The sequence below is a fragment of the Bombina bombina genome, chromosome 4 (genome assembly GCF_027579735.1).
Source record: "Bombina bombina isolate aBomBom1 chromosome 4, aBomBom1.pri, whole genome shotgun sequence".
Taxonomy (NCBI): domain Eukaryota; kingdom Metazoa; phylum Chordata; class Amphibia; order Anura; family Bombinatoridae; genus Bombina; species Bombina bombina.
This window is the reverse complement of record NC_069502.1, coordinates 1,213,385,853-1,213,413,352: the sequence shown is the minus strand read 5'-3', so window position 1 is coordinate 1,213,413,352 and position 27,500 is coordinate 1,213,385,853.

Here is a 27,500-nt window from a genome sequence, read left to right as displayed (position 1 = left end):
CGGCGTTGCACCAGCAGCTCACAAAAGCTGCTGGTGCAATGCTGAATACGGAGAGCGTATTGCTCCCCGCATTCAGCGAAGTCTGGTGGACCTGATCCGCACTGTTGGATCAGGTCCGCCAGACCTTTGATAAATATCCCCCATATTATCAATTGGATCAGCTCCTAAGCTTACATTCCTGCCATTTCAAATAAAGATACAAAGAGAATGAAAGAAAATTGAGTAAATTACAAAGTTGCTTAACATTTCTGCTCCATCAGTACATGATCTAAACCGCATTTCATTTTAAGTCTATCAACACCAGACGACTGTGTGCAAACAGGTTAAACACACACTAGAAATACTGCTCAGGATTTGCAGTGCTGATGCCAAGCAGAAAACACAGCTCATCCAATCAGCAGCTCTATTCATACAACTCAGATGTGGAACTAGCGCTGCTGATTGGATTAGTGGTGTTTTATGCTCCAGACCGGCAGTGCTCTGCGAGTACCGAGCAGTATTTCTACTATGTGTATTTCTACAGCGGCCAAGGGCAGAACTACCATTGGTGCAGCGGGTGCCAATCAGTACTTAGGAGTGTGTCTGTGTGGTCTTTATTTGTGTATAGATACTCATCATCATTATACTGTGCAGTATACTCCTCATCATTATACTGTGCAGTATACTCCTCATCATTATACTGTGCAGTATACTCCTCATCATTATACTGTGCAGTATACTCATCATCATTATACTGTGCAGTATACTCATCATCATTATACTGTGCAGTATACTCATCATCATTATACTGTGCAGTATACTCATCATCATTATACTGTGCAGTATACTCATCATCATTATACTGTGCAGTATACTCATCATCATTATACTGTGCAATATACTCATCATCATTATACTGTGCAGTATACTCATCATCATTATACTGTGCAGTATACTCATCATCATTATACTGTGCAATATACTCATCATCATTATACTGTGCAATATACTCATCATCATTATACTGTCCAATATACTCATCATCATTATACTGTGCAGTATACTCATCATCATTATACTGTGCAGTATACTCATCATCATTATACTGTGCAGTATACTCATCATCATTATACTGTGCAGTATACTCATCATCATTATACTGTGCAGTATACTCATCATCATTATACTGTGCAGTATACTCATCATCATTATACTGTGCAGTATACTCATCATCATTATACTGTGCAGTATACTCATCATCATTATACTGTGCAATATACTCATCATTATACTGTGCAATATACTCATCATCATTATACTGTGCAGTATACTCATCATCATTATACTGTGCAGTATACTCATCATCATTATACTGTGCAGTATACTCATCATCATTATACTGTGCAGTATACTCATCATCATTATACTGTGCAGTATACTCATCATCATTATACTGTGCAGTATACTCATCATCATTATACTGTGCAGTATACTCATCATCATTATACTGTGCAGTGTACTCATCATCATTATACTGTGCAGTATACTCCTCATCATTATACTGTGCAGTATACTCCTCATCATTATACTGTGCAGTATACTCATCATCATTATACTGTGCAGTATACTCATCATCATTATACTGTGCAATATACTCATCATCATTATACTGTGCAGTATACTCATCATCATTATACTGTGCAGTATACTCATCATCATTATACTGTGCAGTATACTCATCATCATTATACTGTGCAGTATACTCATCATCATTATACTGTGCAATATACTCATCATCATTATACTGTGCAGTATACTCCTCATCATTATACTCTGCAGTATACTCCTCATCATTATACTGTGCAGTATACTCATCATCATTATACTGTGCAGTATACTCATCATCATTATACTGTGCAGTATACTCATCATCATTATACTGTGCAGTATACTCATCATCATTATACTGTGCAGTATACTCATCATCATTATACTGTGCAGTATACTCATCATCATTATACTGTGCAGTATACTCATCATCATTATACTGTGCAGTATACTCATCATCATTATACTGTGCAGTATACTCATCATCATTATACTGTGCAGTATACTCATCATCATTATACTGTGCAGTATACTCATCATCATTATACTGTGCAGTATACTCATCATCATTATACTGTGCAGTATACTCATCATCATTATACTGTGCAGTATACTCATCATCATTATACTGTGCAGTATACTCATCATCATTATACTGTGCAGTATACTCATCATCATTATACTGTGCAGTATACTCATCATCATTATACTGTGCAGTATACTCATCATCATTATACTGTGCAGTATACTCATCATCATTATACTGTGCAGTATACTCATCATCATTATACTGTGCAGTATACTCATCATCATTATACTGTGCAGTATACTCATCATCATTATACTGTGCAGTATACTCATCATCATTATACTGTGCAGTGTACTCATCATCATTATACTGTGCAGTATACTCATCATCATTATACTGTGCAGTATACTCATCATCATTATACTGTGCAGTATACTCATCATCATTATACTGTGCAGTATACTCATCATCATTATACTGTGCAGTATACTCATCATCATTATACTGTGCAGTATACTCATCATCATTATACTGTGCAGTATACTCATCATCATTATACTGTGCAGTATACTCATCATCATTATACTGTGCAGTATACTCATCATCATTATACTGTGCAGTATACTCATCATCATTATACTGTGCAGTATACTCATCATCATTATACTGTGCAGTATACTCATCATCATTATACTGTGCAGTATACTCATCATCATTATACTGTGCAGTATACTCATCATCATTATACTGTGCAGTATACTCATCATCATTATACTGTGCAGTATACTCATCATCATTATACTGTGCAGTATACTCATCATCATTATACTGTGCAGTATACTCATCATCATTATACTGTGCAGTATACTCATCATCATTATACTGTGCAGTATACTCATCATCATTATACTGTGCAGTATACTCATCATCATTATACTGTGCAGTATACTCATCATCATTATACTGTGCAGTATACTCATCATCATTATACTGTGCAGTATACTCATCATCATTATACTGTGCAGTATACTCATCATCATTATACTGTGCAGTATACTCATCATCATTATACTGTGCAGTATACTCATCATCATTATACTGTGCAGTATACTCATCATCATTATACTGTGCAGTATACTCATCATCATTATACTGTGCAGTATACTCATCATCATTATACTGTGCAGTATACTCATCATCATTATACTGTGCAGTATACTCATCATCATTATACTGTGCAGTATACTCATCATCATTATACTGTGCAGTATACTCATCATCATTATACGTGTGCAGTATACTCATCATCATTATACTGTGCAGTATACTCATCATCATTATACTGTGCAGTATACTCATCATCATTATACTGTGCAGTATACTCATCATCATTATACTGTGCAATATACTCATCATCATTATACTGTGCAGTATACTCATCATCATTATACTGTGCAGTATACTCATCATCATTATACTGTGCAGTATACTCATCATCATTATACTGTGCAGTATACTCATCATCATTATACTGTGCAATATACTCATCATCATTATACTGTGCAATATACTCATCATCATTATACTGTGCAGTATACTCATCATCATTATACTGTGCAGTATACTCATCATCATTATACTGTGCATATACTCATCATCATTATACTGTGCAATATACTCATCATCATTATACTGTGCAGTATACTCATCATCATTATACTGTGCAATATACTCATCATCATTATACTGTGCAGTATACTCATCATCATTATACTGTGCAGTATACTCATCATCATTATACTGTGCAGTATACTCATCATCATTATACTGTGCAATATACTCATCATCATTATACTGTGCAGTATACTCCTCATCATTATACTGTGCAGTATACTCATCATCATTATACTGTGCAGTATACTCATCATCATTATACTGTGCAGTATACTCATCATCATTATACTGTGCAGTATACTCATCATCATTATACTGTGCAGTATACTCATCATCATTATACTGTGCAGTATACTCATCATCATTATACTGTGCAGTATACTCATCATCATTATACTGTGCAGTATACTCATCATCATTATACTGTGCAGTATACTCATCATCATTATACTGTGCAATATACTCATCATCATTATACTGTGCAGTATACTCATCATCATTATACTGTGCAGTATACTCATCATCATTATACTGTGCAGTATACTCATCATCATTATACTGTGCAGTATACTCATCATCATTATACTGTGCAGTATACTCATCATCATTATACTGTGCAAGTATACTCATCATCATTATACTGTGCAGTATACTCATCATCATTATACTGTGCAGTATACTCATCATCATTATACTGTGCAGTATACTCATCATCATTATACTGTGCATTATACTCATCATCATTATACTGTGCAGTATACTCATCATCATTATACTGTGCAGTATACTCATCATCATTATACTGTGCAGTATACTCATCATCATTATACTGTGCAGTATACTCATCATCATTATACTGTGCAGTATACTCATCATCATTATACTGTGCAGTATACTCATCATCATTATACTGTGCAGTATACTCATCATCATTATACTGTGCAAGTATACTCATCATCATTATACTGTGCAGTATACTCATCATCATTATACTGTGCAGTATACTCATCATCATTATACTGTGCAGTATACTCATCATCATTATACTGTGCATATACTCATCATCATTATACTGTGCAAGTATACTCATCATCATTATACTGTGCAGTATACTCATCATCATTATACTGTGCAGTATACTCATCATCATTATACTGTGCAGTATACTCATCATCATTATACTGTGCAGTATACTCATCATCATTATACTGTGCAAGTATACTCATCATCATTATACTGTGCAATATACTCATCATCATTATACTGTGCAGTATACTCATCATCATTATACTGTGCAGTATACTCATCATCATTATACTGTGCAGTATACTCATCATCATTATACTGTGCAGTATACTCATCATCATTATACTGTGCAGTATACTCATCATCATTATACTGTGCAAGTATACTCATCATCATTATACTGTGCAGTATACTCATCATCATTATACTGTGCAGTATACTCATCATCATTATACTGTGCAGTATACTCATCATCATTATACTGTGCAGTATACTCATCATCATTATACTGTGCAGTATACTCATCATCATTATACTGTGCAGTATACTCATCATCATTATACTGTGCAGTATACTCATCATCATTATACTGTGCAATATACTCATCATCATTATACTGTGCAATATACTCATCATCATTATACTGTGCAGTATACTCATCATCATTATACTGTGCAGTATACTCATCATCATTATACTGTGCAGTATACTCATCATCATTATACTGTGCAATATACTCATCATCATTATACTGTGCAGTATACTCATCATCATTATACTGTGCAATATACTCATCATCATTATACTGTGCAGTATACTCATCATCATTATACTGTGCAGTATACTCATCATCATTATACTGTGCAGTATACTCATCATCATTATACTGTGCAGTATACTCATCATCATTATACTGTGCAGTATACTCATCATCATTATACTGTGCAGTATACTCATCATCATTATACTGTGCAGTATACTCATCATCATTATACTGTGCAGTATACTCATCATCATTATACTGTGCAGTATACTCATCATCATTATACTGTGCAGTATACTCATCATCATTATACTGTGCAGTATACTCATCATCATTATACTGTGCAGTATACTCATCATCATTATACTGTGCAGTATACTCATCATCATTATACTGTGCAGTATACTCATCATCATTATACTGTGCAGTATACTCATCATCATTATACTGTGCAGTATACTCATCATCATTATACTGTGCAGTATACTCATCATCATTATACTGTGCAGTATACTCATCATCATTATACTGTGCATTATACTCATCATCATTATACTGTGCAGTATACTCATCATCATTATACTGTGCAGTATACTCATCATCATTATACTGTGCAGTATACTCATCATCATTATACTGTGCAGTATACTCATCATCATTATACTGTGCAGTATACTCATCATCATTATACTGTGCAGTATACTCATCATCATTATACTGTGCAATATACTCATCATCATTATACTGTGCAGTATACTCATCATCATTATACTGTGCAGTATACTCATCATCATTATACTGTGCAGTATACTCATCATCATTATACTGTGCAGTATACTCATCATCATTATACTGTGCAATATACTCATCATCATTATACTGTGCAGTATACTCATCATCATTATACTGTGCAGTATACTCATCATCATTATACTGTGCAGTATACTCATCATCATTATACTGTGCAGTATACTCATCATCATTATACTGTGCAGTATACTCATCATCATTATACTGTGCAAGTATACTCATCATCATTATACTGTGCAGTATACTCATCATCATTATACTGTGCAAGTATACTCATCATCATTATACTGTGCAGTATACTCATCATCATTATACTGTGCAGTATACTCATCATCATTATACTGTGCAGTATACTCATCATCATTATACTGTGCAGTATACTCATCATCATTATACTGTGCAATATACTCATCATCATTATACTGTTCAATATACTCATCATCATTATACTGTGCAGTATACTCATCATCATTATACTGTGCAGTATACTCATCATCATTATACTGTGCAGTATACTCATCATCATTATACTGTGCAGTGTACTCATCATCATTATACTGTGCAGTGTACTCATCATCATTATACTGTGCAGTATACTCATCATCATTATACTGTGCAGTATACTCATCATCATTATACTGTGCAGTATACTCATCATCATTATACTGTGCAGTATACTCATCATCATTATACTGTGCAGTATACTCATCATCATTATACTGTGCAGTATACTCATCATCATTATACTGTGCAGTATACTCATCATCATTATACTGTGCAATATACTCATCATCATTATACTGTGCAGTATACTCATCATCATTATACTGTGCAGTATACTCATCATCATTATACTGTGCAATATACTCATCATCATTATACTGTGCAGTATACTCATCATCATTATACTGTGCAGTATACTCATCATCATTATACTGTGCAGTATACTCATCATCATTATACTGTGCAGTATACTCATCATCATTATACTGTGCAATATACTCATCATCATTATACTGTGCAGTATACTCATCATCATTATACTGTGCAGTATACTCATCATCATTATATTGTGCAGTATACTCATCATCATTGTACTGTGCAGTATACTCATCATCGTTATATTGTGCAGTATACTCATCATCATTGTACTGTGCAGTATACTCATCATCATTATACTGTGCAGTATACTCATCATCATTATACTGTGCAGTATACTCATCATCATTATACTGTGCAGTGTACTCATCATCATTATACTGTGCAATATACTCATCATCATTATACTGTGCAGTATACTCATCATCATTATACTGTGCAATATACTCATCATCATTATACTGTGCAATATACTCATCATCATTATACTGTGCAATATACTCATCATCATTATACTGTGCAGTATACTCATAATCATTATACTGTGCAGTATACTCATCATCATTATACTGTGCAGTATACTCATCATCATTATACTGTGCAGTATACTCATCATCATTATACTGTGCAATATACTCATCATCATTATACTGTGCAGTATACTCATCATCATTATACTGTGCAATATACTCATCATCATTATACTGTGCAGTATACTCATCATCATTATACTGTGCAGTGTACTCATCATCATTATACTGTGCAGTATACTCATCATCATTATACTGTGCAGTATACTCATCATCATTATACTGTGCAATATACTCATCATCATTATACTGTGCAGTATACTCATCATCATTATACTGTGCAGTATACTCATCATCATTATACTGTGCAGTATACTCATCATCATTATACTGTGCAGTATACTCATCATCATTATACTGTGCAGTATACTCATCATCATTATACTGTGCAATATACTCATCATCATTATACTGTGCAATATACTCATCATCATTATACTGTGCAATATACTCATCATCATTATACTGTGCAGTATACTCATCATCATTATACTGTGCAGTATACTCATCATCATTATACTGTGCAATATACTCATCATCATTATACTGTGCAATATACTCATCATCATTATACTGTGCAATATACTCATCATCATTATACTGTTCAATATACTCATCATCATTATACTGTGCAGTATACTCATCATCATTATACTGTGCAGTATACTCATCATCATTATACTGTGCAATATACTCATCATCATTATACTGTGCAGTGTACTCATCATCATTATACTGTGCAGTGTACTCATCATCATTATACTGTGCAGTATACTCATCATCATTATACTGTGCAATATACTCATCATCATTATACTGTGCAGTATACTCATCATCATTATACTGTGCAATATACTCATCATCATTATACTGTGCAGTATACTCATCATCATTATACTGTGCAGTGTACTCATCATCATTATACTGTGCAGTATACTCATCATCATTATACTGTGCAATATACTCATCATCATTATACTGTGCAGTATACTCATCATCATTATACTGTGCAGTATACTCATCATCATTATACTGTGCAATATACTCATCATCATTATACTGTGCAGTATACTCATCATCATTATACTGTGCAGTATACTCATCATCATTATACTGTGCAGTATACTCATCATCATTATACTGTGCAGTATACTCATCATCATTATACTGTGCAATATACTCATCATCATTATACTGTGCAGTATACTCATCATCATTATACTGTGCAGTATACTCATCATCATTATATTGTGCAGTATACTCATCATCATTGTACTGTGCAGTATACTCATCATCGTTATATTGTGCAGTATACTCATCATCATTGTACTGTGCAGTATACTCATCATCATTATACTGTGCAGTATACTCATCATCATTATACTGTGCAGTATACTCATCATCATTATACTGTGCAGTGTACTCATCATCATTATACTGTGCAATATACTCATCATCATTATACTGTGCAGTATACTCATCATCATTATACTGTGCAATATACTCATCATCATTATACTGTGCAGTATACTCATCATCATTATACTGTGCAATATACTCATCATCATTATACTGTGCAGTATACTCATCATCATTATACTGTGCAATATACTCATCATCATTATACTGTGCAGTATACTCATCATCATTATACTGTGCAATATACTCATCATCATTATACTGTGCAATATACTCATCATCATTATACTGTGCAGTATACTCATCATCATTATACTGTGCAATATACTCATCATCATTATACTGTGCAGTATACTCATCATCATTATACTGTGCAATATACTCATCATCATTATACTGTGCAGTATACTCATCATCATTATACTGTGCAGTGTACTCATCAGTATTTGGATTACAACTGGATTGCACTTTAAGTTCTTGAAAAACGTAAACAGAAAAATAAAATTTTGTGACGGGGAAAACTGTATGAAATTCAGATTTCACTTGTCATAAATAAAGTTTTATTGGCGCACAGCGAATCTCTCTCGTTTATGTATTGTCTATGGCTCACACAAATCTATCTTGTTTATGTATTGTCTATGGCGCACACAAATCTCTCATGTTTATGTATTGTCTATGGCGCACACAAATCTCTCTTGTTTATGTATTGTCTATGGCTAGGCTGACCATATTGCCGCTTTAAGAAGGAACACATATGAAAAATACATATGTGAGGGTTCTTATACAAAACCATTTCTTTAAACAGCCCTGAAAACAGCCCTGACATATGTATTTTTCATATGTGTCCCTTTTTAAAGCGGCAATATGGTCAGCCTATCTATGGCGCACACAAATCTTTCTCGTTTATGTATTGTCTATGGCGAACACAAATCTCTCACGTTTATGTATTGTCTATGGCACACACAAATCTCTCACGTTTATGTATTGTCTATGGCGCACACAAATCTCTCTGGTGTATGTATTGTCTATGGCGCACACAATTCTCTCTTCTTTATGTATTGTCTATGGCGCACACAAATCTTTCTCGTTTATGTATTGTCTATGGCGAACACAAATCTCTCACGTTTATGTATTGTCTATGGCACACACAAATCTCTCACGTTTATGTATTGTCTATGGCACACACAAATCTCTCATGTTTATGTATTGTCTATGGCGCACACAAATCTCTCTGGTGTATGTATTGTCTATGGCGCACACAATTCTCTCTTGTTTATGTATTGTCTATGGCGCACACAAATCATTCTCATTTATGTATTGTCTATGACGCACACAATTCTCTCTCATTTATGTATTGTCTATGGCGCACACGATTCTCTCATGTTTATGTATTGTCTATGGCGCACACAAATCATTCTCGTTTATGTATTGTCTATGACACACACAATTCTCTCTTGTTAATGGTTTGTCTATGGCGCACACAAATCTTTCATTTATATAGCAAAAGACAAAAAGGACAGAGGTGCCACATGTGCAGATCAATCAACCACCAAATGAACCAATCTTAGAGATACAGGGTACTCACAAGTAAGGCAGCACTCAAATGTGCCAGTAGAAGCAGGCTGGTATTTGGCAGCAAACCAGCTGGCTGGTATAGGGCCTTCCGCACCACGATCAGATGCCGTACAATACAGCTAGGTCCCTGGAACTGTTCATGGAAGGAAATATGGAGAGAAGGGCAATCTTGCCCCTAGGTAGCTGGAAGGGAATCTTAACACCAACCAAACCAGATTCCCTTCCAGCTACCTAGGGGCAAGATTGCCCTTCTCTCCATATTTCCTTCCATCAACAGTTCCAGGGACCTAGCTGTATTGTATGGCATTTGATCGTGGTGAGGAAGGCCCTATACCAGCCAGCTGGTTTGCTGCCAAATACCAGCCTGCTTCTACTGGCACATTTGAGTGCCGCCTTACTTGTGAGTACCCTGTATCTCTAAGATTGGTTCATTTGGTGGTTGATTGATCTGCACATGTGGCGCCTCTGTCCTTTTTGTCTTTTGCTATAGAATTCTATCATCTGATTGGGTGAAGTCAGAGTGCAGCCTTCCAAGTTTTCCAGACTCCAAGGACTTTCATTGGACTATTTTGCAACTAAGGACTGGTTCTATTTTTTCCTGTGGTATTTATTCCACACCTTTCCTCATTTGATAATACTGTATACATTTATATATGTACTTATCTATAATAATTGTGCATTAATGATCAGTTTGGTTATGAGTATTACCAGCGCCTCCTATACGAAATAGTGGTTGTTTTTTAACCATCATACCATATATATATATATTCCTGTTTTCAATCTCTCATTTCTGTATTGTCTATGGCGCACACAATTCTCTCTTGTTTATGTATTGTCTATGGCACACACAAATCTTTCTCGTTTATGTATTGTCTATGACGCACACAATTCTCTCTTGTTTATGGTTTGTCTATGGCGCACACAAATCTCTCATTTATGTATTGTCTAAGGCGCACACAATTCTCTCTTGTTTATGTATTGTCTATGGCGCACACAAATCTTTCTTGTTTACATATTGTCTATGACACACATGATTCTCTCTTGTTTATGATTTGTCTATGGCGCACACAAATCTCTCTTGTTTATGTATTGTCTATGGCGCACACAAATCTTTCTTGTTTATGTATTGTCTATGGCGCACACAAATCTTTCTCGTTTATGCATTGTCTATGACGCACACAATTCTGTCTTGTTTATGGTTTGTCTATGGCGCACACAAATCTTTATCATTTATGTATTGTCTATGGTGCACACAAATCTTTCTCGTTTATGTATTGTCTAAGGCGCACACAATTCTCTCTTGTTTATGTATTGTCTATGGTGCACACAAATCTTTCTTGTTTATGTATTGTCTATGATGCACATGATTCTCTCTTGTTTATGGTTTGTCTATGTCACACACAAATCTCTCACGTTTATGTATTGTCTATGACGCACACAATTCTCTCTTTTTTATGTATTGTCTATGGCGTACACAAATCTTTCTCGTTTATGTATTGTCTATGACGCACACAAATCTCTCTTGTTTATGGTTTGTCTATGGCGCACACAAATCTCTCATTTATGTATTGTCTATGGTGCACACAATTCTCTCTTGTTTATGGTTTGTCTATGGCGTACACAAATCTCTCACGTTTATGTATTGTCTATGGCACACACAAATCTCTCGTTTATGCATTGTCTATGACGCACACAATTCTCTCTTGTTTATGTATTGTCTATGGTGCACACAAATCTTTCTCGTTTATGTATTGTCTATGGCGCACACAAATCTCTCACGTTTATGTATTGTCTGTGGCGCACACAAATCTATCTGGTGTATGTATTGTCTATGGCGCACACAATTCTCTCTTGTTTATGTATTGTCTATGGAGCACACTAATCTCTCTCGTTTATGTACTGTCTATGGCGCACACTAATTACTCTCGTTTATGTATTGTCTATGGCACACACTAATCACTCTTGTTTATGTATTGTTTATGGTGCACACGATTCTCTCTTGTTTATGTATTGTCTATGGCGCACACTAATCGCTCTCGTTTATGTATTGTCTATGGGGCACACTAATCTCTCTCGTTTATATATTGTCTATGGCGCACACTAATCTCTCTCGTTTATGTATTGTCTATGGTGCACACTAATTTCTCTCATTTATGTATTGTCTATGGCGCACAGAAAATCACCCCTGTTTATGTATTGTCTATGGCGCACACAAATCTCTCTCGTTTATGTATTGTCTATGGTGCACACTAATCTCTCTTGTTTATGTATTGTCTATGGTGAACACTAATCACTCTTGTTTATGTATTGTCTATGGTGAACACTAATCACTCTCGTTTATGTATTGTCTATGGTGAACACTAGTCACTCTTGTTTATGTATTGTCTATGGGGGACAGAGAATCACTCTTGTTTATGTATTGTCTATGGCGGACAGAGAATCACTCTTGTTTATGTATTGTCTATGGCGGACAGAGAATCACTCTTGTTTATGTATTGTCTATGGTGAACACTAATCACTCTCGTTTATGTATTGTCTATGGTGAACACTAGTCACTCTTGTTTATGTATTGTCTATGGCGGACAGAGAATCACTCTTGTTTATGTATTGTCTATGGTGAACACTAGTCACTCTTGTTTATGTATTGTCTATGGTGGACAGAGAATCACTCTTGTTTATGTATTGTCTATGGGGAACACTAGTCACTCTTGTTTATGTATTGTCTATGGGGAACACTAGTCACTCTTGTTTATGTATTGTCTATGGGGAACACTAGTCACTCTTGTTTATGTATTGTCTATGGCGGACAGAGAATCACTCTTGTTTATGTATTGTCTATGGCGGACAGAGAATCACTCTTGTTTATGTATTGTCTATGGCGGACAGAGAATCACTCTTGTTTATGTATTGTCTATGGCGGACAGAGAATCACTCTTGTTTATGTATTGTCTATGGCGGACAGAGAATCACTCTTGTTTATGTATTGTCTATGGCGGACAGAGAATCACTCTTGTTTATGTATTGTCTATGGCGGACAGAGAATCACTCTTGTTTATGTATTGTCTATGGCGGACAGAGAATCACTCTTGTTTATGTATTGTCTATGGCGGACAGAGAATCACTCTTGTTTATGTATTGTCTATGGCGGACAGAGAATCACTCTTGTTTATGTATTGTCTATGGCGGACAGAGAATCACTCTTGTTTATGTATTGTCTATGGCGGACAGAGAATCACTCTTGTTTATGTATTGTCTATGGCGGACAGAGAATCACTCTTGTTTATGTATTGTCTATGGCGGACAGAGAATCACTCTTGTTTATGTATTGTCTATGGCGGACAGAGAATCACTCTTGTTTATGTATTGTCTATGGCGGACAGAGAATCACTCTTGTTTATGTATTGTCTATGGCGCACACTAATCTCTCTTATTTATGTATTGTCTATGATTATGTTTGCCAAAAAAAGAAAGAGTGGAGTGGCTGTGATATAGACTGTGGCGCTCTCATTGTTTTGCATAGCTGATTAGTGCTTCTCAGCACACTAATACATGTAAATACAATATTACCAACTCAAAGGAATGCAAAGGTCAGAAAACTTACAAAGTGTGAAACAAAATCATCACAGCAGAATTTTTACACAAAAATAAAAAATGGAAAAGAAGCTGCAGCCAAAGCAAGTTTCTGATTGGCTGATTTGTTTGTGATACATTATTACATCCATCAATAAAAATGTATAAAAATGTGTTTTTCTCTCTTTTTACATAAATTCTTACTAGACTTGTGCGCGATCGAAAAATTTGGTTCGCTTCGTTTCGTTTTGGGCCATAAAAAATTCGTTAGAGACAATCGTAATAATTCGGTATGTGTCAGTAATTTGGTTTCGGAATTTATTCGTGTTGTTTTCCGAATTTTGAAATTCTGATGCATTCGAAACTGTTACCGAATTATTATTGTCAGACCAAATCTTTATTACAGACCTAATTGTTATTTCTAGCTAATGTTCCGGCGATCGCTGAAACAAAATTATGTTAAACCTCCACTGCCACAACCCATGCCGCAACTAAATAAAGCTATTAACCTCTAAATTGCCATCCCCCCACATAACTAACATGAACCGCATCCCCCACATCACCAACACTAACTAAACTTATTAACTCATAAACCGTTGTTGTCCTGAAACATCGCCATCACAAACTAAACCTACTAACCTCTAAACTGCACCCCCCATATCGCTGACAAAAACTAAACCTATTAACCCCTAAACCGCACCACCCACATCGCCGGCACAAACTAAGCCTTTTAACCCCTAAACCGCACCCCCCACACATCGATGACGCAACTAAACCTATTAACTCCTAAACCGCACACCCCCCACACCGATGACAAAAACTAAACCTATTAACCCCTAAACCGCACCCCCTCCAGATCTCCGACACAAACTAAACCTATTAACCCCTAAACAGCACCCCCCACACATCGCAGCAAGCTAAATTAAACTATATTAACCCCTAAAACTAACACAACCTAACCCTAAACTCAACCCTAACCCTAAACCTAACAACCCCTACATTTAACATAATTAAAATATAACTAAATTAATGTTACAATTATTAACTAATAATACCTATTTAAATCTAAATACAAAGTAACTTACCTATATTAACCCCTAAACCTAACACCCCCTAATTTTAACATAATTAAAATAGATTAAAGTTACAATTATTAAAGGGACACTGAACCCAATTTTTTTCTTTTGTGATTCAGACAGAGTGAATTTACCCACCAATCAGCAAGAACAACACAGTGTGTTCACCAAAAATGGGCCGGCATCTAAACTTACATTCTTGCATTTCAAATAAAGATACCAAGAGAATGAAAAGAATTTGATAATAGGAGTAAATTAGAAAGTTGCTTAAAATTGCATGCTCTATCTGAATCATGATAGATAAATTTGGGTTCAGTGTCACTTTAACTAAATAATACCTATTTAAAACTAAATACTTACCTGTGCAATAAAACCTAAGCTAGCTAAAATATAACTAATAGTTACATTGTAGCTAGCTTAGGTTTTATTTTTATTTTACAGGCAAGTTTGTATTCATTTTAACTAGGTAGACTAGTTAGTAAATAGTTATTAACTATTTAATAACTACCTAGCTAAAATAAATACAAACTTACCTGTAAAATAAAAATAAAACCTAAGCTGCCTTCCACTAAAACATACCATAACAAAATAAAAAAAACTACCATTACTAAAAATAAAAAAAATAAAAATTACAAAAAATAAAAAAACCTAGCATTATAAAAAATAAACAAAATGATCCAAAACAATAAAAAATATTCATATTCTAATACCCTTTTTAAAAAAAAACAAAAAAACAACCCAAAATAAAATAAGAACTAATCCTATATTATAAAAGACAAGAGTTTGTCTGAAGCCGTCATGCGCAGTTCAGACAAACTCTTGCAGCTGATCGCACGCGCACCCACCCGACAGCAGCGCGAGGACCGGGCAGCACAGCTGATCGCGCGCGCAGGGGAGGACCGGGCAGCACAGCTGATCGCGCGCGCAGGGGAGAACCGGGCAGCACAGCTGATCGCGCGCGCAGGGGAGAACCGGGCAGCACAGCTGATCGCGCGCGCAGGGGAGAACCGGGCAGCACAGCTGATCGCGCGCGCAGGGGAGAACCGGGCAGCACAGCTGATCGCGCGCGCAGGGGAGAGAGAGAGAGAGAGAGAGAGAGAGAGAGAGAATATAACACAACACGGCCCGTGTGAACGGGCTTTAGGACTAGTCTATAATAAACTACCAAGGGTCCTTTAAAGGGCCTTTTGGGGCTCTTAAAAAGGGCCTTTTGTAGGGCATTGCCCTAAAGTTAACAGTTCTTTTGCTACAAAACAAAACAAACACCCCCTAACATTATACAAACCCCCACCCCCCAAACCCACAAAATAAAAATAAAGTTAAACCTAATCTACCCATTGCCCTGAAAAGGACATTTGTATGGCATTGCCCTTAAAAGGGCACTTAGCTATTTTGCTGCCCAATCCCTAATCTAAAAATACAAACCCACCCCAAAACAAAAAAATAAAAACCATTAGACAAAATAACAAACAAATTATCAAAAATAATAAAAATTATTCCTATTCTAATACCCATTAAAATAAATTGCCCTGAAAATGGCATTTGGATGGGCATTGCCCTTAAAAGGGCATTTAGCTCTTTTATTGACCAAACCCTAATCTATTATATTATTATAATTTATTATTTTGATAATTTGTTTTTTCAGGGCAATTTGTAGCAAAGGTTTTTTTAGATAGCTTTTTTATTTTGTGGGTTTGGGGGGTGGGTGTTTGTAATGTTAGTGGGTATTTATTGTATTTTTATTTCATAAACAAAGCTTATTTCTTTAGGGCAATGCCCTACAAAAGGCCCCTTTAAGGGCCATTGGTAGTTTATTCTAGATAAGGTTTTTTATTTAGGGGTGTTTTTTAAAAATGGGTATTAATAGGAATAATTTTTATTATTTTTGATAATTGGTTATTTTGTGTAATGTTTTTTTTTTTCGTTTTGGGTGGGTTTTTATTTTTAGATTAGGGCTAGGGCAACAAAAGAGCTAAATGCCCTTTTTAAGGGCAATGCCCATGCAAATGCCCTTTTCAGGGTAATGGGTAGATTAGGTTTTACTTTATTTTTATTTTGTGAGTTTATGGGTTGGGGGTTTGTATACTATTAGGGGGTGTTTGTTTTGTTTTGTAGCAAAAGAGCTGTTAACTTAGAGCTGTTAACTTTAGGGCAATGCCCTACAAAAGGCCCTTTTAAGGGCCCTTGGTAGTTTATTATAGATTAGTTTTTTTTTTTTTTAAAGGGTATTAGAATAGGAATAATTTTGTTTGTTATTTTTTGTAATGCTAGGTTTTTTTATTTTTGGTAATTTTAGTGTTTTTTTATTTTGCAATGGTATGTTTTAGTGTAAGGCAGCTTAGGTTTTATTTTAATTTTACAGGTAAATTTGTATTTATTGTAACTAGGTAGTTAGTAAATAGTTAATAACTATTTACTAACTAGTCTACCTAGTTACAATAAATACAAACTTACCTGTGAAATAAAAATAAAACCTAAGCTAACTACAATGTAACTATTAGTTATATTGTACCTAGCTTAGGTTTTATTTCACAGGTAAGTTTGTATTTAGTTTTAACTAGGTTATTTAGGTAATAATTGCAAGTTTTATTTGGATTTATTTTAATTATATTTAAGTTAGGGGGTGTTAGGGTTAGGTTCAGGGTTACGTTAGGGTTAGGTTTAGGGGTTAATATATCTATGTAGTGTTAGTGATGTGGGAGTCCAGAGGATTAGGGGTTAATAAGTGTATTTAGATGGCGGCGATGTCGGGGGCAGCAGATTAGGGCTGTTTAGACGTGGTTTTTATGTTAGGGTGTTAGGTTTAAACATAACTTTTTCTTTCCCCATAGACATCAATGGGGCTGCGTTACGGAGCTTTTGTTTCCGTGATCGCAGGTGTTAGGCTTTTTTTTAGCCGACTCTCCCCATTGATGTCTATGGGAAATTGTGCACCAGCACGTCAAAGCACTGCTTGTATTTGGGTGAGGTATGGAGCTCAATGCAACCATATCGCCCACACAAGCCAGGTTTTACAAAACCTGTAATAGCAGCACTATAGGGAGGTGAAATAACAATGCTTTTGTGGTGGTCGTTAATTTCACTATAGAGCTCAAAACTCGTAATCTAGGTGTTTGTATTTAGATTTAAATAGATAGTATTAGTCAATAATTGTAATTTTAATTTAGTTATATTTTATTTATGTTAAAGTTAGAGGGTGTTAGTTTTAGGGTTAGGGTTGGGTTTAAAGTTAGGGGGTGATAGGTTTAGGGGTTAATATAGGTAAGTTACTTTGTATTTAGACTTAAATAGGTATTATTAGTTAATAATTGTAACTTGAATTTAATTATATTTTAATTATGCTAAAGTTAGGGGGTGTTAGGTTTAGGGCTAGGTTTAGGGTTAGGTTTAGGGGTTGTTAGGTTTAGGGGTTAATATAGTTTAATTTAGGTTGTTGTGATCTGGGGGCCGGCGGTTTAAGGGTTAATAGGTTTAGTTAGTGTCGGCAATGTTTTAGAACGGCAGTTTAGGGGTTAATAGGTTTAGTAAAGTCTTGGCGATGTGGGGGGGTGCAGTTTAGGGGTTTATAGGTTTAGTTCGTTTAGGCGATGTGGGGGGTGCGGTTTAGGGGTTAATAGGTTTAGTTTGTGTCTGCGATGTTTCAGAACGGCAGTTTAGGGGATAATGGGTTTAGTTTGTGTCTACGATGTGAGGGGGTGCGGTTTAAGGGTTTATAGTTTTAGTTTTTGTCGGCGATGTTTCGAAACTGCGTTTTAGGGGTTAAAAGGCTTAGTTAGTGTTGGCGATGTGGGGGGTGGTGCGGTTTAGGGGTTAATAGGCTTAATTAGTGTCGGCAATGTGGGGTGTGTGTGGTTTAGGGCTTAATAGGTTTAGTCCGTGTCGGTGATGTTTCGGGACGGCGAAACTGCTGGTGCTATGCTGAATGCGGAGAGCGTAATGCTGTCCACATTCAGCGATGTCTGTCGGACATGATCCGCTGACAGACATTTGATAAATAGGCCCCTTAGAGTTAGTGTTGCGGTTTAGGAAGGAACAAATGAAAAATTCTGAATATGAATAATGGACCCGAAAATTCAGAAACGTATTTATTCATTTTCGGAATTTTTCAAAATTTTTCAAGATGTGCCGATTCGGCAATTCGGATGCATCTGAATCGCTAAATCTGCAAAATTTCGGACGAATTCCGAATTTGTCCGAAACGAAACGCACATGTCTAACTCTTACATAATATCCTAATAATTTGCCTCTTGGCCCTAAACTATTTAACTACTATCTGGTGCTTTACAGAAAAAAACAATGGGGCCAATTTAACAAGGGGAGAATGGCCCCTGATCCCCCTGTTTCCGCGTGAGCTGCTCCCTAATTCATCCGCCTCCTCTGAGCTGGCAAACAGCAATCAATCCAATCGTGTACGGTCGATTGGCCACGAATCTGCCGGGGGAAGCATTGCACAAGCAGTTCAACAGAACTGCTTGTGCAATGTTAAATGCTAATAGCGTATGCTGTCGGCATTTAGCGATGTCGGGAGGACATGATTCGCTACAGCGAATCATGTCCGCCCGCCATTTGATAATTCGGCCCCAATGTGTCAACCCCTGGTCTGAGCTATAGCTGTTCAGGAGACATTGCACATTCAGGGTGCTAATTAGACAGTATGACCTTAGCCTCCCTTAAAAGGGACATCAAACACTAAATTTTCCTTTCATGATTCAAACAGAGCATACAAATTTAACCCCTTAACGACATACAACGTACCCTGTGCATCGCTGGTCTCTCTATGGGGCTATTATAGGCAGGAAAACCTTTAATGACCACCGATGTATAAGGTATGTTGTGGTCATTAAGAGGTTAAGCAACGTTCCAATTTACTCTTATTAAATTTGATTTATTCTCTTGCCATTCAGTGTTGAAGGGGCAGCGATGCACTACTTGGAGCTAGCTGAACACATCAGGTGAGCCAGTGACAAGAGGCATCTATGTGCAGCCACCAATCAGCAGCTAGCTCCCAGTAGCGTATTGCTGCTCCTACCTAGATATGTTTTTAAAAAAAGGATACCAAGAGAAGAAAGCAAATCAGGTAATAGAAGTCAATTGGAAAGTTGTTTATAACTGCTTGCTCTGTCCCTTTAAACATTAGAGAAAAATACAATGCAAAAGACAGGACAACTCTGCAGTAGCGCAGACACAATTGCACCACAGCAGGGAATACAAATGTGTTGGGGTTTTCTATTTATTTTATTCTTTAAATGTTCAGACATTTTTTATGATTTCTGTAAACTTTTATGGCGTTTTCACACTTGTCCTCAGACTCCCTAACAGGCCAGAATTTCAGGATATCTGAAGTGAACAAGCACCTGTGAAATAACCATCTTATTAATAAACATGGTTATTAACCTGCTCTAACACAAGGTAATCCTGAAAATCTGGCCTGTTAGGGAGTCCTGAAGGTAGGTTTAAAAACCAGTGGTTTCGAGTAAAGATTCCCTGTTTGAGCCCGTGTAAAATAGGGTACAGCAGAATGACATTATTTGGTCTAATAATCTGAGCAGGCGCATTTGTTTTTACAGACTGTGATGTGCAGGGGAGGGGGGCACCATACTGTTTATTTGGCTGCGTAGTCACAAATCCTTGCATCAGCCCTGGTTTTTAATACTAAAACGTAAGCAGCGGTGACGCATCCAACCCTAATATTTATCATATGAAAACAAGTAAGTCTAGTTTTGCTGACTCAGTGGGGCTGTAGTTTTGGGCAGTCACTGGGTTAACATATAATAATCCTCTGCCTGCAGACATTTTTGAGCAGATTATAAGCATCATATTGTGAAACATAAGAGACTCAACAGATTACATTATTACATCAGACACCATGAATATGGCAGAGTTCATATAAGAAATATTGTGGTCTCTTCACTATCTATAAACTAGTGCCCCACTGTCTTATTGAACCAATCAAATGATATCACAGTAATATCTTAAAGGGACATAGACATCATAATTAAACATGCAGGATTCAGGTTAAAAAAAACAACTTCTAATCTTTCCACCTTTATCAAATTTCCCTTTCGATGAAAGCATAGTGAGCTATTGAGTACTGTACAACAATGGTTTCTGCAACAATGTTACAAACACATGCACGCTCCTGAGGCTACCTCAGTATGTTCTTAGGGAGAGTAGCTACGTTTCAGTAAAGGATACCAATACCACTGAGAAATATAATCAGAATAGATTGAAGATACTTCTTTTTAACTGCACACTCTATAGGAAACATGAAAGTATAATATTGACTTTAGTGTCCCTTTAATAAGACACCAATGGAGAACTTGTCACAGGAAGTTGTGCGAGATACTTCAGCTTATACAAAAATAGACACCAGCGGGGTAAAAACAGGGAGAATATGTAAGAGGACAATTTAGGCAAGCAAGTAATTGGTAAAGTCATTATAAAGCAGTGGTTGACTAGAGATATGGGGGCCGATACACTGTAGAGTATCATGTCCGCCAGACGTAGCTGTATTTAACATTTAACATTGCACAAGCAGCTCTAGTGAACTGCTAGTGCAATGCCGTCCCCTGCAGATTTGCGGCCAATCTAGCGGGGGGTGTCAATCAACACGATCGTATGAGATCTGGCGGATTGATGTCCGTCGCCTCAGAGCAGGCGGACCAGTTCAGGAGCAGCGGTCTTAAGACACAGGGGCATCAGGGGCCGTTCGGCTCTTGATAAATCGGCCCCATAGTGAGAGGTAGAAATACTATTTAACATGTCATAAAAACCAGCAGAACTGGGGCACATGTGACTATTTTTATGGCTGGGCATAGGAACCTGGTCCTATAAAAATAATGACCATACACTACTGCAATGGAATCTCTTGCTAAATTGGCACAAGCTAAAAACACCTGGTGTAAAGTATATCATTAGTTGCCATGGGGTGTTACCCTGGAGCTCAGCTAAAATGTATAGAATCAGAAGGAATCCCCATTGATAGAAATGTTTAATGTGATTTTCGATCAGACTTACAGTGAAAAGACCAGGTCAGCAGTCGTCTCACTGGGTTTCTAAGGAAATTTCCTCAGAAAGGAGAGCTAATTCTTTTTAACCTGAAGGGGAGGAGGAAATCAGAAAAAATTCCATAAAGATGAAAGAGGGTTTCTGAGAGCCATGTGACTGCATTACATAAAGTGTACAAAGCTCAGCCAGCAGCTGCACTAGATCTGGGGGCAGGTTTCGCATTCAGATTTGGGGCTCTTTTATTTGCCATAATCCGTCTCGTTAGAGGATAACATGATGCAATACCAGCCCTGTGTTACCATGTTCTGGCAGGGTGCAGAATGCCATAATAACCTTGCTTCATTTAACCCTTCAAGTGCCATTGGGAACAACTTATTGGTGGGTGAGATCTGTAGAGCTTCCTTTACTAACCGTGGTTAACATAGCTTGATAGGTAAATGCACACAAGCTGCCTGAATTGTATGGAAACCAGTGCAAGCTAAACAAATATATAATTAGCCAATAGTTGAACAGTGAGAAATAACTAATATTGCTATGAAACAGTAGCTTAAGGGACTGTAAAGTCAAAATGATATGTTCATGATTCAGATACAGCATGCAATTTTATCAAATCTGCTACTGGGCACTTGCTATCATCAAGTGCCCAGTATATATAACTATGTATCATCATGATCAGCAATGCACTACTGGGAGCTAGCTAAACCCAACATGGTACCCTAGTTCAATTACATAACTACACCCAGCATGTAACCCTAGTTCCATTACCTAACTACACCCAACATGTAACCCTAGACCCATAACCTAACTACACCCAACATGTAACCCTAGACCCATAACCTAACTACACCCAACATGTAACCCTAGACCCATAACCTAATTACACCCAACATGTAACCCTAGTTCCATTACCTAACTACACCCAACATGTAACCCTAGACCCATAACCTAACTACACCCAACATGTAACCCTAGACCCATAACCTAACTACACCCAACATGTAACCCTAGTCCAAAAACCTAACTACACTAAACATGTAACCCTAGACCCATAACCTAACTACACCCAACATGTAACCCTAGACCCATAACCTAATTACACCCAACATGTAACCCTAGACCCATAACCTAACTACACCCAACATGTAACCCTAGTTCCAATACCTAACTACACCCAACATGTAACCCTAGACCCATAACCAAATTACACCCAACATGTAACCCTAGACCCATAACCTAATTACACCCAACATGTAACCCTAGTTCCATTACCTAACTACACCCAACATGTAACCCTAGACCCATAACCTAACTACACCCAACATGTAACCCTAGACCCATAACCTAACTACACCCAACATGTAACCCTAGACCCATAACCTAATTACACCCAACATGTAACCCTAGTTCCATTACCTAACTACACCCAACATGTAACCCTAGACCCATAACCTAACTACACCCAACATGTAACCCTAGACCCATAACCTAACTACACCCAACATGTAACCCAAGTCCAAAAACCTAACTACTTTAAACATGTAACCCTAGTCCCAAAACCTAACTACACCCAACATGTAACCCTAGTCCCAATACCGAACTCTAAACCCAGCATGTATCTCTAGTTCCATTACCTAACTACACCCAACATGTAACCCTAGACCCATAACCTAACTACACCCAACATGTAACCCTAGACCCATAACCTAACTACACCCAACATGTAACCCTAGTCCAAAAACCTAACTACACTAAACATGTAACCCTAGTCCTAAAACCTAACTACACCCAACATGTAACCCTAGTCCCAATACTGAACTCTAAACCCAACATGTATCTCTAGTTCCATTACCTAACTACACCCAACATGTAACCCTAGACCCATAACCTAACTACACCCAACATGTTACCCTAGTCCCATAACGTAACTACACCCAACATGTTACCCTAGTCCCAAAACCTAACTACACCCAACATGTAACCCTAGTCCCAAAACCTAACTACACCCAACATGTTACCTTAGTCCCAAAACCTAACTACACCCAACATGTAACCCTAGTCCCAAAACCTAACTACATCCAACATGTAACCCTAGTCCCAATACCTAACTCTAAACCCAACATGTAACCCTAGTTCCATTACCTAACTACACCCAACATGTAACCCTAGACCCATAACCTAACTACACCCAACATGTAACCCTAGTCCCAATATCTAACTGTAAAACTAACATGTAACCCTAGTCCCAATACCTAACTCTAAACCCAACGTTTAACCCTAGTCCAGATACCTAACTCTTCACCCAAAATTTAACCCTAGTCCCAATACCTAACTCTAAACCCAACATTTAACCCTAGTCCCAATACCTGACTCTAAACCCAACATTTTGACCCTAGTCCCAATACCTAACTCTACACCCAACATTTAACCCTAGTCCCAATACCTAACTCTAAACCTAACATTTATCCCTAGTCCCAATACCTAACTCTACACCCAATATTTAACCCTTGTCAAAATACCTAACGCTAAACGCAACATTTAATCCTAGTCCCAATACCTAAATTACACCCAGCATGTAAGCCTAGTACCAATACCAAACTCTAAACACAAAATTGAACCCTAGTCCCAATACCTAACTCTAAACCCAACATGTAACCATAGTCCCAATAGCTAACTCTAAATCCAACATGTAACCCTAGTTCCAATACCTAAATCTAAACCCAATATGTAACCTTAGTCCCAAACCCCAGCTCTAAACCCAACATGTAAACTTAGTCCCAATATCTAACTGTAAACCCAACATTTAACCCTAGTCCCAATATCTAACTCTAAACCCAACATGTAACCATAGTTCCAATACTCAGCTGTAAACTCAACCTGTAACCCTAGTCCCAAAACCTAACTGTAAAGCCAACATGTAACCCTTATTCCAATACCTAACTGTAAACCCAATGTAAACCTAGTCCCAATACCTAACACTAAACCCAAAATTTAACTCTAGTCCAAATACCTAACTCTAAACACAACTTTTAACCCTAGTTTTAATACCTAAATTTAAAGCCAACATGTAACCCTAGTCCCAATACCTAACTCTAAAGCCAACATGTAACCCTTATTCTAATATCTAACTGTAAACCCAACATGTAACCCTGGTCACAATACCTAACTAAAACCCCAACATGTAGTCCTAGTTCCTATTCCTAACTTTATATCTAACATGTAACCCTAGTCACAATACCTTACTAAAACCCCAACATGTAGTCCTAGTTCCTATTCCTAACTTTATATCTAACATGTAACCCTAGTCACAATACCTTACTAAAACCCCAACATGTAGTCCTAGTTCCTATTCCTAACTTTATATCTAACATGTAACCCTAGTCACAATACCTTACTAAAACCCCAACATGTAGTCCTAGTTCCTATTACTAACTTTATATCTAACATGTAACCCTAGTCACAATACCTTACTAAAACCCCAACATGTAGTCCTAGTTCCTATTCCTAACTTTATATCTAACATGTAACCCAAGTCACAATACCTATTTATAAACCTAACCTTTAATCCTAGTCACACACACACGTGTACACTCTCAAACACACACACCTGCACACACACACACACCAACACGTACACTCACATACATACACCCACCCACACAAACACATAAACACACACGCAAAAATATACACACACCTACTCACACGCACTCACACACACACACAAATATACACTCACACACATACACACAAATATAAACACACACACACACCTGCACACACACCAACACGCATCCACACACACACACCAACACACACCCACAAGAACACATACACTCACACACACATACACAAATATAAACACACACACTATTTGTTAGTGAATATTAAATACATATTCATATTCAATAAAGTACAATACAATACAATAAAGTTAATTGTGAGGTGGTGCCATAAAGCAATATCAAATGTTCCCATTATTTGAATCTAATTAGTTTTAGGATAAATATTCATTATTCTGTTTTATCAGCTCTACTAGAAACAGCTAACTGGCACCTAGACGGCATCAGATGTGCCAGCCTAGTCTGGAAGGTGAATAGGCTTATCTGAAACCAACATACAAAAGAGTAGCCACGGACACAGGGCATGAATTTTTATAGCACCGAACATGTGAAAAAACACAGTGAAATGGGCCAATGGTGAATTATAAGCCAAGGGTTAATACTAAACAAAACACTGATAAGATGAGCACACATTCTGTCAGACTTGCTATAAAATTATTTAAATTCTTAGCCAGGATTAAATGTCATTAAATTACGTGATTAGCACTAACCCAATTATCTCACCTGCCCCATGCTCCTTCCCAGATCTATTATCTGCCGCTGCTCCTTCCCAGATATCTTACTTGCCCCCTGCTCCTTCCCAGATCTCTTATATGCCCCCTGATCCTTCCCAGATCTCTCATCTGCCCCAATCCTTCCCAGATCTCTCATCTGCCTCAATCCTTCGCAGATCTCTTATATGCCCCCTGCTCCTTCCCAGATCTCTTATCTGCCCCCTGATCCTTCCCAGATCTCTCATCTGCCCCAATCCTTCCCAGATCTCTTATCTGCCCCAGCTCCTTCCCCGATATCTCCCCTCCCCAATCCTTCCCAGATCTCTCATCTGCCCCAATCCTTCCCAGATCTCTTATCTGCCCCAGCTCCTTCCCCGATATCTCCCCTCCCCAATCCTTCCCAGATCTCTCATCTGCCCCAATCCTTCCCAGATCTCTTATCTGCCCCAGCTCCTTCCCAGATCTCTCCCCTCCCCAATCTTTCCCAGATCTCTCCCCTCCCCAATCCTTCCCAGATCTCTCCCCTCACCAATCCTTCCCAGATCTCTCACCTGCCCCAATCCTTCCCAGATCTCTCACCTGCCCCAATCCTTCCCAGATCTATTATCTGCCCCAGCTCCTTCCCAGATCTCTCCCCTCCCCAATCCTTCCCAGATCTCTC